Source organism: Bidens hawaiensis, unplaced genomic scaffold, assembly GCF_021521415.1.
Source record: "Bidens hawaiensis isolate Kalapana, Puna unplaced genomic scaffold, B.hawaiensis_p1.1 tig00008542_1, whole genome shotgun sequence".
NCBI classification, from domain to species: domain Eukaryota; kingdom Viridiplantae; phylum Streptophyta; class Magnoliopsida; order Asterales; family Asteraceae; genus Bidens; species Bidens hawaiensis.
In genome coordinates, this window is record NW_027491613.1 from 755,715 (window position 1) to 773,344 (window position 17,630).

Below are 17,630 nucleotides of genomic sequence, written 5' to 3' on the forward strand. Positions count from 1 at the left end.
TCTTTGATATATTTTTCTTTTTTATTCATTTTCACCCATAAATAATGGTATGTCTTTGATGTACTTTTTTGTAGATCTTTTATGTTTGATAGATCTTTACTCTTTTTTTTCCCTTTTTTTTCCTTTTGAATGTATTAGGTAAATCTTTGATTTTTTCAAGATAAGATGTTTTATCCTTTTTTTCATTTTTGAGATCTAAAGGATTGTATTTTTGCCTTTTTATTATTTCTTTCTTTTTATTAATAAAAATCTATATTAGTGTATTTTGTTGTATTGATTTATGTATAAGAGATGCTTTTTATTTTCTTCATTTTCAAGATTTAAATGATTGTATTTTTTCTTTTTTACTATTTTTTTCTTTTTATCAAAAATTATACATATGAGTGTGTATTTTGGTATTGAATACTTGATTTAATTGATTTCTTAAAGGTACAATACTTGTCTCTCACACTCTCTTTTGTATTAAATGTTCATAAACTTTGTATAGCCCGTCTCTCACTCTCTCTTGCACATGTATGGGTTACGCAAATATTAAAAATTGTTCATTTAAATATTAATATTCGGATACAAAAAAAACATATGTTTTTGCATATTAAAACATACATTTATAGACAAGCGTAACATATGTTTTGCATATTAAAACATATGTTTATAGACAAACGCAACATATGTTTTAAAAATACACGTATATATTTTAAAAAACTAGATAAAAATATTTCCAGTACAAACTCTGAACACCACCTCACCACCTCATATATGTCCGGTTAATGTCTAAACAATTAACATATGTTTGTTTGTTATTTTGTAGTTCCTCCTAAATATTTCCAGTACAAACTTCAGCATTCACGTTGGGCCGGAAACCTGTTGGTTGTCGATATTTTAAAGAAAAACAGGAAGATAGGCTAATTGGATTGAGTTAAGATGAAAAAGAAATACGTTTTTTTAAAGAGTGTATTTTTTGTAAGAGAGAGAGAGATTGATGGTGACATAAAGTATGTGGATATGTGTAGAAGAGATAGTGTGATGGTGACATAAAGTGTTTGGATATGTGCATGAGAGAGAGAAAGAGTGATGATGACATATTTTTATTTTTTTAATAAAAGTACCCTTTAATGAAAAGTTATCGAGTCATGTCTACTTTTTACTTTTAAAGTCTTTTATGTTGATTATTGAAATATTTTAAATCTTTATTGATTTTTATATAGTTTTTTTATGTTAAAAATATATTCTTAATGAACAAGAAAATTGTAAAAAATAATTTATTAAAAGTACATCATTAAAGGTAGTGAAAATTTATTTCGAGTCATATCAACTTTTTTACTTTTTATGTCTTTTCATGTTGACTATTGAAATATTTTCAAATTTTTATTGATTTTTATAGGATTTTTTATGTTAAAAATATCTTCTTAATAACAAGAAAGTTTTAAAATTCTTATGACACACCACAAACCTCCTCTTTTGACGGTATGCATTACACAGTCGTCGGAAACAAACGAACTGAATAATTTGAAGATTTAAGTTCTTTAATAGAAAAACTTGTTATTAAAATAAGATTTACAAATAAAGAGAAAGGAAGTAATTGTGTCATAAAGTAATAGATGTGATAGTGACATAAAGTAATGAAAGTGATTGTGACATATTTTATGTTTTTAATAAAAGTATATCTTTCAAGGTAATGGAAAGTACTATTGGGGTCATATCACCTTTTCTACTTTGATATATTTTCATGTTGCTTTATTGGGATTTGGTTTTTGAAAGTTTTCAAGGTCAATAATTTAATTAAAGTTGTTTATTTTATGCAATTCTTTTAAACAATTTGTTTCCGAAATACTAGTGTTTTTGTTTTTAATTAAACATGTGGCTTGTAGAACGGAAGTCTGAAACCCATCTCTTAAAACTCACCTCTTAAGTTTCATATATATAATGTTTTAGTTGATTTGATTGATTTCTTAAAAATACAATATTTGTATCTCACACTTTCTTTTGTATTAAATGGTCATAAACTTTGTATAACCCGTCTTTCACTTTCTCTTGCGCATGTATGGGTTATGCAAATAATAAAAACTGTCCACTTAAATATTAATATTCCGAAACAAGAAAACATACGTTTTTGCATATTAAAACATATGTTTATAGACAAGCGTAACATATGTTTTGCATATAAAAACATACGTTTATAGACAAGCTAACATATGTTTTAAAAATGTACGTATATATTTTTAAAAAACTGGATAATAATATTTCCAATACAAAAAAACATACGTTTTTACATTTTAAAACATATGTTATAGAAAAGTGTAACATATGTTTTGCATATTAAAACATACGTTTATAGATAAGCATAACATATGTTTTAAAATGTACGTATATATTTTAAAAAAACTGAATAATAATATTTCCAGTACAAACTCTAAACACCACCCCACTCCACTGTCTTATTTTCCAGTGAAATATAAGAAAAAAATTTATTACCAAATTTAAGATTTCTTCAAGAATTACAACAAAACCAAAATAGTTTGAATCTTTTTAAGGGCTAACAATAAACATAATAATGAAGCTATTTTTCTACTCTAAAATAACAAATTTCAAAAAATATAAAATAAGATTCAATTCCAAACAAAATTTAAAAGAATATCTCAAAAAACAAAAATACTAAAACGACCAGATCTGAACTCTGTCAACATAGTACCTTAAAAAAGAGAAGAAAAAAAACTAAAAACGACGAGATCCGAGCAACTTTCATCCATAAATTCTTGTTCAGAAGTTTGTCAATATAAAATCTCCAGATCTGAACCTTTTGTAGAGAAAAACCACCGGATCAAGTGGTAAACGATCGACCGTCGCTACATAGAACTCTTCGATACACCAAGGCCCTCGTCGCCGTCATCACCTTCCGATACACCAAGGCCTTCGCCGCCATCATCACCTTGGATCTTTGCTTCGATATGCTTTGGATCATGGTTTTAAAGGAGGAAAAATGAACATGAAAGATGAAGGAAGAGAGATAGAGTTTTGGTTGTGTGAATGAAAGCTGAAGGAAGGGATAGAGAAAGTTTTGGTTTGAATAATGAAAAAAGAGAGAGAGAGTCTATGATTTAAGATTTGAGATGGGGAAAAGGAAAGATGAGATGACATAAAGTAGATGAGGTTGAAAGGTCGGTTTTACCCTTTTCTACTTATTAATTGTTTTTTTAATTTAAATATTGTATTATTACTAAAGGTTTGATCTCAACCATCCATCTAACAAGATCAAGGGCTAATGTAGAGTTTCTGGGGTTTTCTTAACTGGAGTGGGTTTTTATTTTAACATTTCCCTATATATATATATATATATATATATATATATATATTATATTTATATGTATATGTGTATATATCACTCACATTTGAATATAATAATAATAATAATAATAATAACAGAAAAAGAAGAAATGGGGCGTTTTGGTGTTCTAGCCCAAATTCGCTCTATTTCGTACACTACACTTGACCTTATAAAACTTTTAAATTGTTGCGTTTTAAAACTAAATCCACATTTTTTAACGACTTCTAAATCTAGATTGTTTTAATATATATACGTATGAATTGAACTCTCACTATTTTAAATACAGACATATTCAATGTATTGTGACCAAAATGAAGCATATTCATTGTACTGTTACTAAAATAGAGATATATTCAATGACTTGAACTACTAGCTAGGTTCTTTACTATCATATAAGTCTTTAAGATAAAATATTATGTAGAGTGGTTGATGACATGGACGTGCCTTTTGTTTACAACATGTGTTTATTTTGTCTAAAATTTCTACGGTGACAATGAAAGGCAGGAAAAAAAATAAATTTCAAAAGAAGAAAATAATTCGTAACGATACTAAACTGGGTCCAAACATTAAAACCTATAAAAATAGACATTTAATTTCAAAAGGGAAGTTTTGTGTTTAATTTCTTGAGTGACTAACAGTCCAACACCAAGATGATCTTTGGCTTCCTTATGCTTTACTCATCAATAACTTGTATCTATGCTGCAGATACCATTTCTGTAAACCAAACCATCAGATATAATGAAACCATTGTTTCTTCTCAAGAAACCTTTGAACTTGATTTTTTAGGCCGGGTAACTTCACAAACCATTATGTTGGAATTTGATACAAGAAAATATCGACCGGAACAGTTGTATGGATAGCCAACCGGAACACACCACTCATTGATACCTCTGTAGAGCTGACTCTCACCCTACAAGGAGTTCTAATTATCCGGAATGCTACCATGGACAACGTTCTATGGTCGTCAGCTAACGCGTCAAAGACGTTAGTGAGAAATCCAGTTGGTCAGCTTCTAGATACAGGCAATTTTATAATACACAACGAAGGTGAAGACTGTTGGGTTCCAGTGGTGATCAGTCAACGGTTTAACAATTAAACCCGGTTTAATAAAATTAGTTTCATAATTATTAATCACATTAATAACAGAATACGCAGCGGAATATAAAACGAGTAATCACCAAAAACGGTACCGTACATGATCCGGTTACAAACGATACGAGTACGAGTAATAATATACGATATATTGTTAACTACCGATGAGATAAATAATACCTCGGTTAATGATTAACCGGTTGAGACACCGAGGTTCAACGAACAAACGCTAGTTGACGAATCGAACAAGCGGGTTGCAACAGCGGCTACGCGCGGTGGCAGCGGCGTGTCAACAGCAGCAGCTGAGCTTAGATACTCTCCACCTCGATCTGATCGAAACATCTTAATGGTTTTACCAAGTTGTTTTTCCACTTCGTTTTGAAACTCTTTGAACCTTTCAAAAGTTTCGTGCTTGTGTTTTATAAGATATACATAATAAGCGTATCGACTATAATCGTCGATAAAGGAAACGAAGTATCTTTCATGGTTTCTAGTCATGGTTCTGAAAGGTCCACATACATCAGAATGTATGAGTCCTAACAGATCGCTTGCTCGTTCACTTTTATGAGTGAAGGAGTCTTTGGCGAGTTTGCCAGCTAAGCAAGATTCGCAATCATCAAACGAGTCCGGTCATGTGGATTCAATAATCCCTTCGGATTGGAGTCTTTTAACTCTTGCCTTGCTTATGTGGCCAAGTCGGAAATGCCATAGAAAAGTATTATTGATGCTAGTTTTGATACATTTTGAAAGATGATATACGTTATTATCTGGTTGAACATCAATCTCATAAATACCATTTCGAGGTTTAGCCTCAAAATAAAAGATATCATTTAAGTAAGCAGAATTAGCCATGCCATTAAAAACGTACTTAAAACCTTGTTCAAGCAACAATGAAAATGAAATGATGTTTCTGGTCAAACCAGGAGCATACAAACAATTATTCAAAGAAAAAACTAGGCCAGATGGATAAGTAAAATGAAAAACTCCAGTTACCAGAACTGGTACTCTCTTCCCATCTCCAACGATGAGTTCCATGTTGCCTTTATTCAGTTTCTTCCACTTCTCAGGTTCCTGCAAGACATTAACAATGTGAAAACCACATCCGGTATCAAATACCCATGTGTTGCTAGAGACAGTGAAAAGTTCAATAACGTATATGGAAATACCTCGAGAAGTGCCTTCACCATTGGCCTTCTTCTTTGCTATCTCAGCTAGATGCTCGGGGCAGTTACGCATCCAGTGCCCCATCTTGTTACACTTAAAGCACTGGCGCTCTTCAGGAGGCGGCGATGGTGCCTTTGCAACTTTCTTGTTAGTGTTGGTGGCAGATTTGGCAGCAACAGTAACTTTCTTCTTGCCTTTTCCCTTATAACCTTGATTCTTGGGTTTAGGCTTCTTTACACCAGTAGATCGGATCATCAAAACTTGATTGGTCCTAGAAGGAACGTTCATCTCAGCCATTTTGAGCATGTTGTGCAGCTCCGACATTGTCTTTATCCAGCCGTTCATGTTGAAATTCATTACGAACTGGTCGTAACAGCTGGGGAGATAGTTGAGGATGAAATCCGCTGCCATTTCATCGGCCAGGGGATAATCAAGCTTCTTAAGCTGATCGATGTGCCCCTTCATCTTAAGAACATGTGCACTGACGGGAGACCCTTCTGCCATCTTGCAACTAATTAGTTGTTTCATGGTATCGAACCGTTCCTGATGGGCTTGTTTCTGGAACATACCCTTGAGTTGTTCCAGTATCTCATAGGCACCAAAGTCTTCCAAGCCCTTAGCGAGCTCAGAATTCATGGTGGCTATCATAATACAGGAGACATCAGCCGAGTCATCCCTATGCTTGTCAAGAGCTTTTCGAGCAGCGGCTGTGTTGTTTTCAGGCTCAGATGGAACAGGTCCATCGAGAACATACAGGCGCTTAGCCATGGTGAGAACGAGTCTCAAGTTGCGGTGCCATTCAATGAAGTTGGTACCGTTCAGTTTATCCTTCTCAAGGATAGACTTAAGGGCGTAGGGTGACTTTTCGTTTGATGACATCTAATTAAAAAGCAAAAGTAAATTTAATTAGTATTTTCGATGTCGTAGTTCTATTATTAATGACCCAATAACATTAATGAAATAGGAGTATGAGAATCTGGCTTCTAGTTATTAAAGGCAGTTGTAGCACACAACATTAATAAGTGGTTAGACAGACTGACAACGATTGTCAATTGTGAATAGAGCACAACTCTCGGTTATGAGGCCTATAAAGATAACGATTGTCTGTATCGATACGTTTAGCCTCATCTTTGCCCACTTTAAGTCTCCAGACAGCTGTAGCATGTAACAGGAGAGTAAAGTAATAGTTGTCCTAGTACAGTGATGTGTGAAAGGGCCGGATGTGTCAACGAAGCACTTTCACCTTGACGGGATAGGCTAGAAAACAAGTGCGGTGCTTTAGCTCCAAACACTCAAAATTTCGCAACATGCCTCAAGTGTGACTTGTAGTAGGATTGGTATAAACTATTGGTTTTAAATTGGGATTAATTTTATAATTACCAAATAGAGTAAAAGTCAAATTTTACTGTATTTTATCGGGACAAAATGATGAACTCTTTCATCTCTCAGGACGCTTAGTTTTAAATAACCTATTAAAAACTAAGTTTGTCGCGAAACGACTAACCAATTTTAAGTTAATAGAAAACTATTAAGTTATAAGGTTTTGAAAAATCAAATTTAGTTTAATTTTGCAAAAACTCAATTGGTTAATAAAAAATTTATTTTAATATATTTGGTATTAGGTTGGTGGTATTATAATCTATTATAACCAAGCAAGCAACTACAATAGCAAACAAGAATATGTAAATCTTAAATGGCCAAAAGGTGATTGGTCTTGCTAGAACCTATTAGCAAGACCAATCGGGTCAAGGGGTCACAACACAAACAACCAGAAGGATGGACTCCTGTGCATCCGGTCATCTTTGCTAACTCTCACTGACTTCAAAAACTCCACGAGCTCGTCCTCGGTTTTTCCTTCGGGTCTTCTTCATTACAATATTCACTAATACAAGTAATGAAAAGCTAAACCCCATCTATTACAATTTTGAACCATCAAAGTGACCAAAAAAACCATAAAATAAAACCGAAAAATAAATACAACTTTTGAACCATCCATATTGCCAAAAACCATTCAACCAAACAAACAAGGTCGGGCCAGATTTACATATTCAATAAAAATAAAATTGAGCAATATTTTGGTCAAATAAAATAAATAAAAATTGACCAAACCAAGATTGCTCAAAAAACATATCTAGATCAAAAACTTCAACTAGCTTAAAGTTTATAATGTAGATCCGGTGGAAAGACCGGATTCAACTCGTATGTTGTAACCAAGGCTCTGATACCACTGTTGGGTTCCAGTGGTGATCAGTCAACGATTTAACAGTTAAACCCGGTTTAATAAAATTAGTTTCATAATTATTAATCACATTAATAACAGAATACGCAACGGAATATAAAACGAGTAATCACCAAAAACGGAACCGTACAGGATCCGGTTACAAACGATACGAGTACGAGTAATAATATACAATATATTGTTAACTACTGATGAGATAAATAATACCTCGGTTAATGATTAACCGGTTGAGATACCGAGGTTCAACGAACAAACGCTAGTTGACTAATCGAACAAGCGGGTTGCAACAGCTGCTACGCGCGGAGGCAGCGGCGTGTCAACAGCAGCAGCGGAGGACGGCTCGGGCTAGGCGGCGTCGTGCGGTGGTGACTACATGCTTGTATAAACGACGGACGGTGGTTTCCTTTGGCTTGCGGCAATTTTTGAGTTGTTTGGCGGCTACTGTTTTCTATCTCCAACGATATGGGAATATCCACTGACTTTGGAGAGTTGTGGCGGCAGAATCCCTCTTTTTCTTAGTTGGCCATATTTACGTTAATATAATTATATATAAGTATATAATTATTAAAACCTAACCGGGCCTCCAAAGTCCAACTCGTTCAAAGCCCGAACAAGTTTATTTACTTAGTAAATAAACTATAACATTTATAACTATTATAAATGATAATTCTGTCATAGTTATATTCGTCATTTACCGGTTAAACAATGTAAGTGGATTTTTATTTCGTTGCCCGAGGTGTAACTCTCACGGGTCGTAACTCGGTTGGTCGCGTTAAATTAACCGAACCGGTCCACTATTTCCAACAAAGACATCAATCAAGAAGATCCCATATGGCAAAGTTTCGACTTTCAGACAGACACTTTACTTCCTGGAATGAAGGAGGGCTGGGATTTAGTTACTGGGATTGAAAGACGATACACATCATGGAAATCCATTGACGATCCTTCTTCCGGTGAGTTTTCTGCAGGGATAGATATAAGTGGTTATCCTCAGGCGATTGTAATGGAAGGCCCAAAAATAAAGTTTCGGGCAGGTCCCTGGAATGGACTCAGGTTTAGCGGAGGTCCTAATTTGAGACCGAACCCAATTTACAACTTCACATTTGTTCTGAATCAAAAGGAAGTTTACTACCAATATAATCTTTTAAATAGTTCTGTTTTTACGAGGGTGGTGTTACAACCCACTGGTCATGTAGAGCGTTTGTTATGGATCGATAGCAAACAAGAATGGAGCCTATATGCGGTCCCAGAAATCGACAGTTGTGATCGATATGCAGTGTGCGGGACATTTGGGAGTTGCAGCATTAACAAGTCCCCAGTTTGTGAATGTTTGAAGGGGTTTGAGCCCAAATCTCCTGATCAGTGGAGGGTGGCAGATTGGTCTCAAGGGTGTCGGCATACTCTCCCGTTAAATTGTGACCCTGGGGAGGGATTCAACAAATATACGAATTTGAAGTTGCCAGACACTCGGGGATCATGGTATAACCAGACCACGACCCTTGCAGAATGTGAGAAGACGTGTAAAAGCAATTGTTCGTGTACCACTTTCACAAACTCAAATATCTCGGGGAGTGGGAGTGGTTGCCTGCTTTGGTTCGGTGATCTAATAGATATCAGAACGTTTTCTGACAACGAGGGGATTCTTTACATTCGACTGTCTCATTCAGAGGTAGGTAAATGAAAACAACAATTTTATTTTCAACGTTCACTTCATAAATATCTGTCTAATGTTCGAACCAACATTATGTTTTGACACAGATAATAAAAGGTCAAGTGCAGAGAGAAGAATACGAGTTATTGCAACCATAACATTTGCGGTTTTGCTCATACTAGTTTCAATATGTTTATTTTATCGTTATAATAGGAAGAAGCAGCAGCAACAAGGTACGAATGAGTCGTTCAGATTGTGTTTTATCAAAACCAAAAAATTTTCTAATCCGAAAACTAAAAATTGGTCAAAATGTACTTTGAAGAGTATGAAACCAATTAGCGCAAAAGGTTATAATTTTCTCTTCATTATATTTGCGACACTAATTTATTATAAAAAGTTTTGATGTTAGGAAAAAGTGTTCTTAATCAACCAACAACAAGACAACTGCAACCCAGCATGCCTATATCTTGCCACTTATATATGTATTAGTATTTCTACTGCTTTTGATTGAATTTAGTTATACCCATATCAGGGACACCCGGTAACGAATTTCGATATGATCCTCAAAATAGAAGTGCTGAAGAGGAACTAGAGTTGCCACTATTTGGGTTCTCTACAAATACTTAATGCTACAAACAACTTTTCAATAAACAACAAACTTGGAGAAGGTGGCTTTGGACTAGTTTACAAGGTATTCTATGACTCAATCGCCTTTTATGTAGTACAAATGGTGTTCATGAGTTACTATAAGATGTTTCTTAACACATGGTAACAAAAGATAAGGCAACTTACTTTTAAGAAAACACGGAGTGAAACAAGTAGGACTTGAAACTCATATAGAAGCCTTTCTTGTGGTACTTAATCATCTTAAAAATTATGTTTAAGGGTATACTTGAAGATGGACAAGAAATAGCGGTGAAGCGACTTGCAAAGACATCCACTCAAGGACTTAATGAGTTCAAGAATGAAGTAATCCTGATATCAAAACTACAACATCGCAATCTTGTCAAGCTCTTGGGCTGCTGCATAAAGGGAGCTGAAAAGATATTAATTTGTGAGTACATGCCAAACAAAAGCCTTGATTCTTTTATATTTGGTAAATTAAATATTTTGAACACACAACAAAAATTATCAAATAAACCAAGGCATAAACTAAAAATTCAAACATCTTACAGATAAAGCTCAAAGCCAACTTCTTGATTGGCATGCACGTTACCGCATAATTATTGGAATTGCTCGTGGTCTTCTTTATCTTCACCAGGATTCTCGTCTTAGAATCATACATAGAGATCTCAAAGTCAGCAATATTTTGCTAAACATAGATATGGACCCGAAGATATCAGATTTTGGTATGGCTAAAACTTTTAGAGGAAATCAAATAGAGGCAAACACAAATAGAGTGGTTGGAACATAGTAAGATCAATTATCTACTCTAACCAGATTCTAATTTATTTAGTGAACTAAATCACTTAAAATTACTTTCATTTCTCACAGTGGTTACATGGCACCAGAGTATGCAGGACATGGTATCTTTTCCATCAAGTCAGGCATATATAGTTTTGGTGTGATATACTAGAAATTGTGTGGGGGTAAAAAACACTACATTTCTCCGTAAAGAACATTGCAACAACCTTATTGGACATGTAAGTTTTCTCTTGTTAACTTTAAAAGAGAAAACTATATAAAAGGGTAAAAATCTATGGTTTTTCTCATTATTACAAGTCCATGTTTTCACACACACTATGGTAGTCAACTTATAAAGATATTGGTAGGCTGGACGGGTCATCACACGGATACCCCTTTTGGGTAGTTTACATTGCTGTCACCCACTAGAGTAGTGCTTGAAAGATAAATCTGGTACTATAAGCCAGCGAAAGATGTTAGAGTGAGAAAGCCGTGTGTGTGTAGGAGAGCGGCGGAGAGAGAGAGAGATGTGTCTGGAAAGGAGGAAGAGAATATTAAAATGGTTTAGAGCATACAAGTGCTCCCATTTCATCCCATTTTTCACATTTTATCCTGCATGTCACATCAATATTACATCAGTTTTTTCCACTTTTCCCCGGGTTTCTTCCCGTTTTTTTCCAAAACAAAAGCAATGTCATCTCATTTTCTCTCGGTCTTCCCTGTTTGTATTTATTTTCAAAATACATAAACTACTATTTATTAAAAGAAAATACATAAAAACAATACGTATTCACTAATAAAAAAAACATAATAACACTATTCCTAATTACATCATCATCTAACTTTTGAGTATTAATATATCTCATCATATTTTGCTATTTCGATACTTTTAGTCCAAGTTACGATCTCTTGATCCACTCTTGCATAATATAGTCGTAAACTCGTTGGCAAAAACCCAACATTAGTTGGTTCAAGGGATCCAAGTTTTCGAAAACATATATGGAACCAAATATTTGCCAACACCATTTCTTCTTCATAGCTCCATATTCGTGGTGTTCCCTAATTCTCGGTTTGGGAATGAGATTTGGTTACTCCATAAAGTGATGTTTTATGACGAAATCTAAAAATATAGATTGTTATATATATAGAAGGGTAGAGAGTTAAGATAGTATAGTTATGTGAAAATATTAAGCAAGTAGAGTGATATATATAAGATTAAGTAATTTATAAAATAAAAAGGGTCAAATAACCGTTCTAATAGTTCCCCCAACCCCATCGAAAAAAACGGGTGGTGTTCCCATTTTATTCTGGTGACCTCCGTACGACCTCAGCTCCACCTTGCGTGGCCTTAGGGTAGTCGAAAGAAGTAACATAATTAAAAATGGAGTTCTACGATAATTAATGATAGGTGATAGTGCATGATTGATGGAACTTAGGGTTCTTTAGAGTAGTAAACACAATAAAACAAAAGGTAATCTAACTTTGGCAGTTAGTGCATGCTAATTGTAAAGTGTGGTTCTTCCAAGATTACCAATTTATAGTTAGTGGCATGCTAATTTACTGTTTATAATGTGATTTGTCCTTTTGAACAAAGAACCATATATATATATATATATATATATATATATATATATATATATATATATGTGTGTGTGTGTGTGTGTGTGTGTGTGTGTGTGTATGCATATGTATGTATATAATATCCATCTTCCTTATTTATTGACAGGCCTGGAGACTCTATATTGAAAACCAATCCTTGCAATTAGTTTCTAAGTGCCTAGGTGGATCAATTAATATGTTTCAGGTTCTATGTTCAATCCATGTTGGTTTGTTGTGTGTTCAACGATACCCAGAAGATAGACCAACTATGTCCTCTGCCATCCTGATGTTGGAGAGCGAGGGTCCATTACCTTCACCAAAAAAACCAGGCTTTTATGTGGGAACTACTAAGCACGATACTACACAATTTTCATGCTCACATGGAACAAGTTCTAACAACGAACTAAGCATTTCAATATTGTACGGTAGGTAAATTTAAAGCTTAATGTATTGAAAGAAATGTCATATAATCAAGAACAAATTTATCTAAAGCTTCATGTATTGAAAGAAATGTCATATAATCAAGAAAAAAATTAAGACGATGAATTGTTGTATTAAACAAATATGTACTTCTTGTTGGAGATAATCCAAACTTGAAGTTGTCGTTGGAGTTTCTTAAGGATGATTCTAGAAATCAAAATTTACTGAGTCTGTTTCTAGTTTTAGTGGCACGTTTATGCTTTCTGTTTAGCAGGATGAGTCCGTTAGGTTTTGATTTAGTCGTATGTTTACGTTTATGAACGTTGTATGATGTTTCCTGTTTAAGGTTGTTTTTCATTGAATATGAATCATCCAATCTTTCAACTAATCTTCTGTTTTACACTCTTTGATCCTACCACAGAGCATCAGATTTTGATATTATTTTAATCGCCTCTTTTAGAAATTTATCAATCACAAAAACCCTAACCCTAATTCTCTATATAGCCTCCAACACTGGCTGTATCCGGAATACACCTCTTCCAATCTTCAAAGGGGATGGCTAAGAGTTCTGGAAGATTCGTATGAGGACTATTCTGATGTCAAAAGATCTTTGGGATTTTGTGGGTAGCAGATATAATGATGCAGATGGGGATCGTGTTAGAATACGAGATAACAGGAAGAAGGATGTGAAGGCATTGTCATTGATTCAATCCGATGCGTACGATGATATATTCTCTCGTATTGCAGGAGCCTCTACATCCATGCATGAATGGACTCTCTTGCAAAACAAATATCAAGGTAATTCAAAATTACAAATGGTTGAATTGCAAGGGTTACGTAGAGAGTTTGAGACAATTCAGATGAAGGAGGGGGGAGCCTTTTCTGATTTATTATCAAAAGTCATGAAGATGGTGAACCAGAAGCGATCATATGGAGAGGTGGTTACAGATCAAACAGTAGTTGAGAATGTACTTCGAAGTTTGCTGGTGAGAGGGGATCATGTTGTTGCTACAACTGGAGAATCCAAGGACCTCAGTATATTGTCTTATGATCAGCTGATGGAGTCATTGCAATCTCATGAAGCTTGAGTAAATCGAGAATTTCAGGTTTATGTGGAAGAAAAAGTGTTGCAAGTAAGGGAGAAAGAAAACACATGAATGTTCAAAATGCATGCACCTTGCAGACCGTGGGAGAGGACGTGGAAGAGGGGGTTCTTAATGTTACAATTGAAATATAGTCGGTCATCTGGCTCGAGATTGTTGGAGTGAACCCTAAACTGCAGCAGTTGAAGGAGAAAGTAATGATGATGAAGATGGGCAGCTAAATATGGGGCAACTGATGACAGCTAGGACTGTAAACGAGCCTAGTCGAGTCGAGCCAGAGTGTGCTCGAGCTCGAGCTCGAACTTAATCGAGTTGGCTCGAGCTCGGCTAGATTTATTTATCGAGCTGAAGAATCGAGCTCGAGCTTGACTCGTATAAAGCTCGAGCCGAGCTCGAGCTCGTCTAGCCGGGCTCCTTTAATTTTTTTAAAAAAAAATATTTTTTATTTATTATTTTTATATTTTATATTTTACAAATTCTGATATGTAAAATACAAAAAATATAATTTTAACATACATAATATATAAAATTTATAAACTAGAGAATTTATAAATTTATATGTTTTATTTTCGTTATTTTTACATAAGGTTTTAGATATTTAGTGACATAATATATGTATAATTTTTATTTATTTATTTCTTGGTATGATATTAATTTATATAGATATTAAAATTTAGGGTTTAATCTAAACGAGACAACGAGCCGAGCTAACGAGTCGAGCCAAGAGCGAGCCACGAGCCGAGCTGATCCTGGCTCGAGCTCGGCTCGTTTATAAATCAAGCAGAGTCGAGTCGAGCTCATTTAAAATCGAGCTTTTTCGAGCTGAGCTTTTTTCGAGCTATTTTAGAGCGAACTGCGAGCCACGGGCTATTTGAACAGCCCTAACGACAACTGGACACAAGTTACTATTTGATGAAGGTGTATGCACCATCACTAATTTGAAGAAAGGGAAGGTGGATTATACTATTCCCATGTCAAGCAATAGCATGTTCCCTCTTGATGACACACGAAGCACTAGTGTTGGTCTCTCCGCTGTAAGTGATGACACACTTGTGTGGCATTTAAGATATGGACATTTAAATGAGAGAAGTTTGTATGACTTGAGTACAAAAGGCATGATGTTCATATGGGTTTCCATCTGTTAAAAATGGAAAGTGTGTGAAGGCTATATAGAAGGGAAAAAGACACGATATGAATTTCCTCACCATGCATCAAGAACAACTCAATTGCTTGATCTTGTTCATGGCAATGTATATGGTCCTATGCCGGGGAAATCTTTGGGAGGTAACAAGTATTTCTTATTGTTTACTAATAGTCTTAGTAGATTTGCTTTGGTCTGCTTTATCACTGATAAATTTGAAGTATTCAATAAGTTCAAGTTATTTAAGGCAAAAGTTGAAACAGAAACCGGATTAAAATTAAGGCCTTACGAATGAATCGGGGAGGAGAGTTTATATCAAATGAGTTTAGGAGATATTGTGAAGTTGTAGGGATAAGAAGGGATCTAACTGATCCTTATACTCCACGACATAATGGAGTTACAGAGAGGAAGAATCAAACACTAGTTGATATGGCAACTAGTTTGCTGCACGGAAAGAATTTAAGTAAGGCTTTTTTTGGGGTGAAGCAATTGCCACAGCTGTATATATCAAGAACTTGTCTCCTACAAGAGTTGTTGATAAAGTAACACCACATGAAGTTTGGTATGGTCATAAAGCTTCAGTTCATCATCTCAAAGTGTTTGGATGTGTTGCTTATTGGTTAATGCCGAATCAACACGGAAAAAGTTCAATTGCAAGACAAAGAAATGTATATTCATTAGTTACTCCCCTAACTCAAAATATTATCATTTATATGATCCCTAAATTAAAATATTGTGATAAGTAGGGATGTAACTTTTGATGAGTTAGCAAAGTGAAACTCAAAGTGTGAATGTAAACATGAACTAAGAAATGACTTGATAAATAGTATCGATGGCACAAGTGGTAATTCAAGATATGATGACACCCCTTCAAGTGATGAATCAAAATAGCATGCAATAAATGACGCACGAAGATCCAATATGGAAGAAATGAGGACCCCTGTACAAACTTATTCAAGAACAATGTCAAGTGCAAAAAATGAAACTCCTCCGAGTAAAACTCCCAAGATACGATCTCTAGCCGATGTTTATGAATACACTATTCCCATGGAAGATTTTGATGCATGTCAACTTTGATAGTATGCTTATATGTTCATGATATAATCTATACTAGTTCATCCAAGGAACTATTGTGCGAATTTAAAGCAAAGATGATTGGTAATTTTGAAATGACTAATCTTGGAGAGCTAACAAATTTCCTTGGGTTGCAAGTGGTACAAGAAAAGAATGGTGTGTTTGTGTCACAACAAAAATATGCAACTATGTGCAAAATAAATTTGGAATGGGTAAATGAAGCAGCTCTCACCCCTATGAATATTGGTGAGAAGTCGCAAATTAGTGATACAGGTACAGGTAATCAGGTTGATGAGAGGATGCTTAGAATTTTGGTTGGTGGTCACTTGTATCAAACTCATACAAGACCTGAGTTAGCCTTCTCAGTTGGAAAGATATCATGATACATGCATAACCCAACTGCATGTCAGTTTGGAGTAGCAAGAAGAATTTTAAGGTATGTTGCAGGCTCAACTAATTATGGTTTGTGGTATGGGATTGGAGTAAATTTGGAGGGCTACACGGATAGTGATTGGGCAAGTTCCATCGATGATAGGAAAATTATCTCGACATATGTATTCTCCATTGGTATTGGTACGGGAGCAGTCTCATGGAGTTCAACAAAGCAATCTTTAGTCGCCCTTTCATCTACAGAAGAGCAGAATTTATGGCTGCAAATGGTGCATCTTGTCAAGCTATATGGTTAAGAAAGCTTTTATGTGAGCTCGCGTACACACAAGAACAAGCAACCAAAATTTATTTTGATCATTTATCAGCAATTCATTTATCAAAGAATGCAGCCCTTTACAAGAAAAGTAAGCATATTGACATCAAGTATCATTATATCAAGGATCTAGTTAATGCAAGTATAATTGAGCTCAAGGCATATGATACTTAAGAACAAGTTGCTGACTTGTTAACAAAGGCCATTGGAACTGAGCAGTTTTATTATTTGCAGTCAAAATTAGGAGTTAGGAAGTTTGAATTAAAGAAATGTGTTGGAGATAATCCAAACTTGAAGTAACCGTTGGAGTTTGTTAAGGATGATTCTAGAAGTCAAATTTACCGAGTATGGTGCTAGTTTTTAGTTGCACGTTTATGTTTCTTGTTTAATAGGATGAGTCAGTTAGGTTTTGATCTAGTCGTATATTTACGTTTATGAACGTTGTATGTTGTTGCCTATTTAAGGTTGTTTTTCATTGAATAAGACTCATCCAATCTTTCGATTAAGCTTCCGTTATACATTCTTTGATCCAACACTTCTACTTAAGACTTGGTTTGCTTTTAACTTCTTTACATTTTGTGTGTTTTTTCAAATTATCAAGGAAAAAAAATTAACACTATTCCTTACATAATAAATTATAAATTTTTGTATCCTCAATTTTCTTTAACAAAAGTGGAAAATAGTTACCTCTCTCATACCCCTATTTTCTTTTTAATTT

At 34.7% G+C, this 17,630-nt stretch overlaps 1 pseudogene; it reads left to right on the top strand.

The window, feature by feature from the left end:
• The first annotated feature begins 3,972 nt into the window (after window positions 1-3,972).
• Window positions 3,973-12,904, top strand: LOC143529427 (G-type lectin S-receptor-like serine/threonine-protein kinase At4g27290; annotated as a pseudogene).
• The last annotated feature ends 4,726 nt before the right edge of the window (window positions 12,905-17,630 follow it).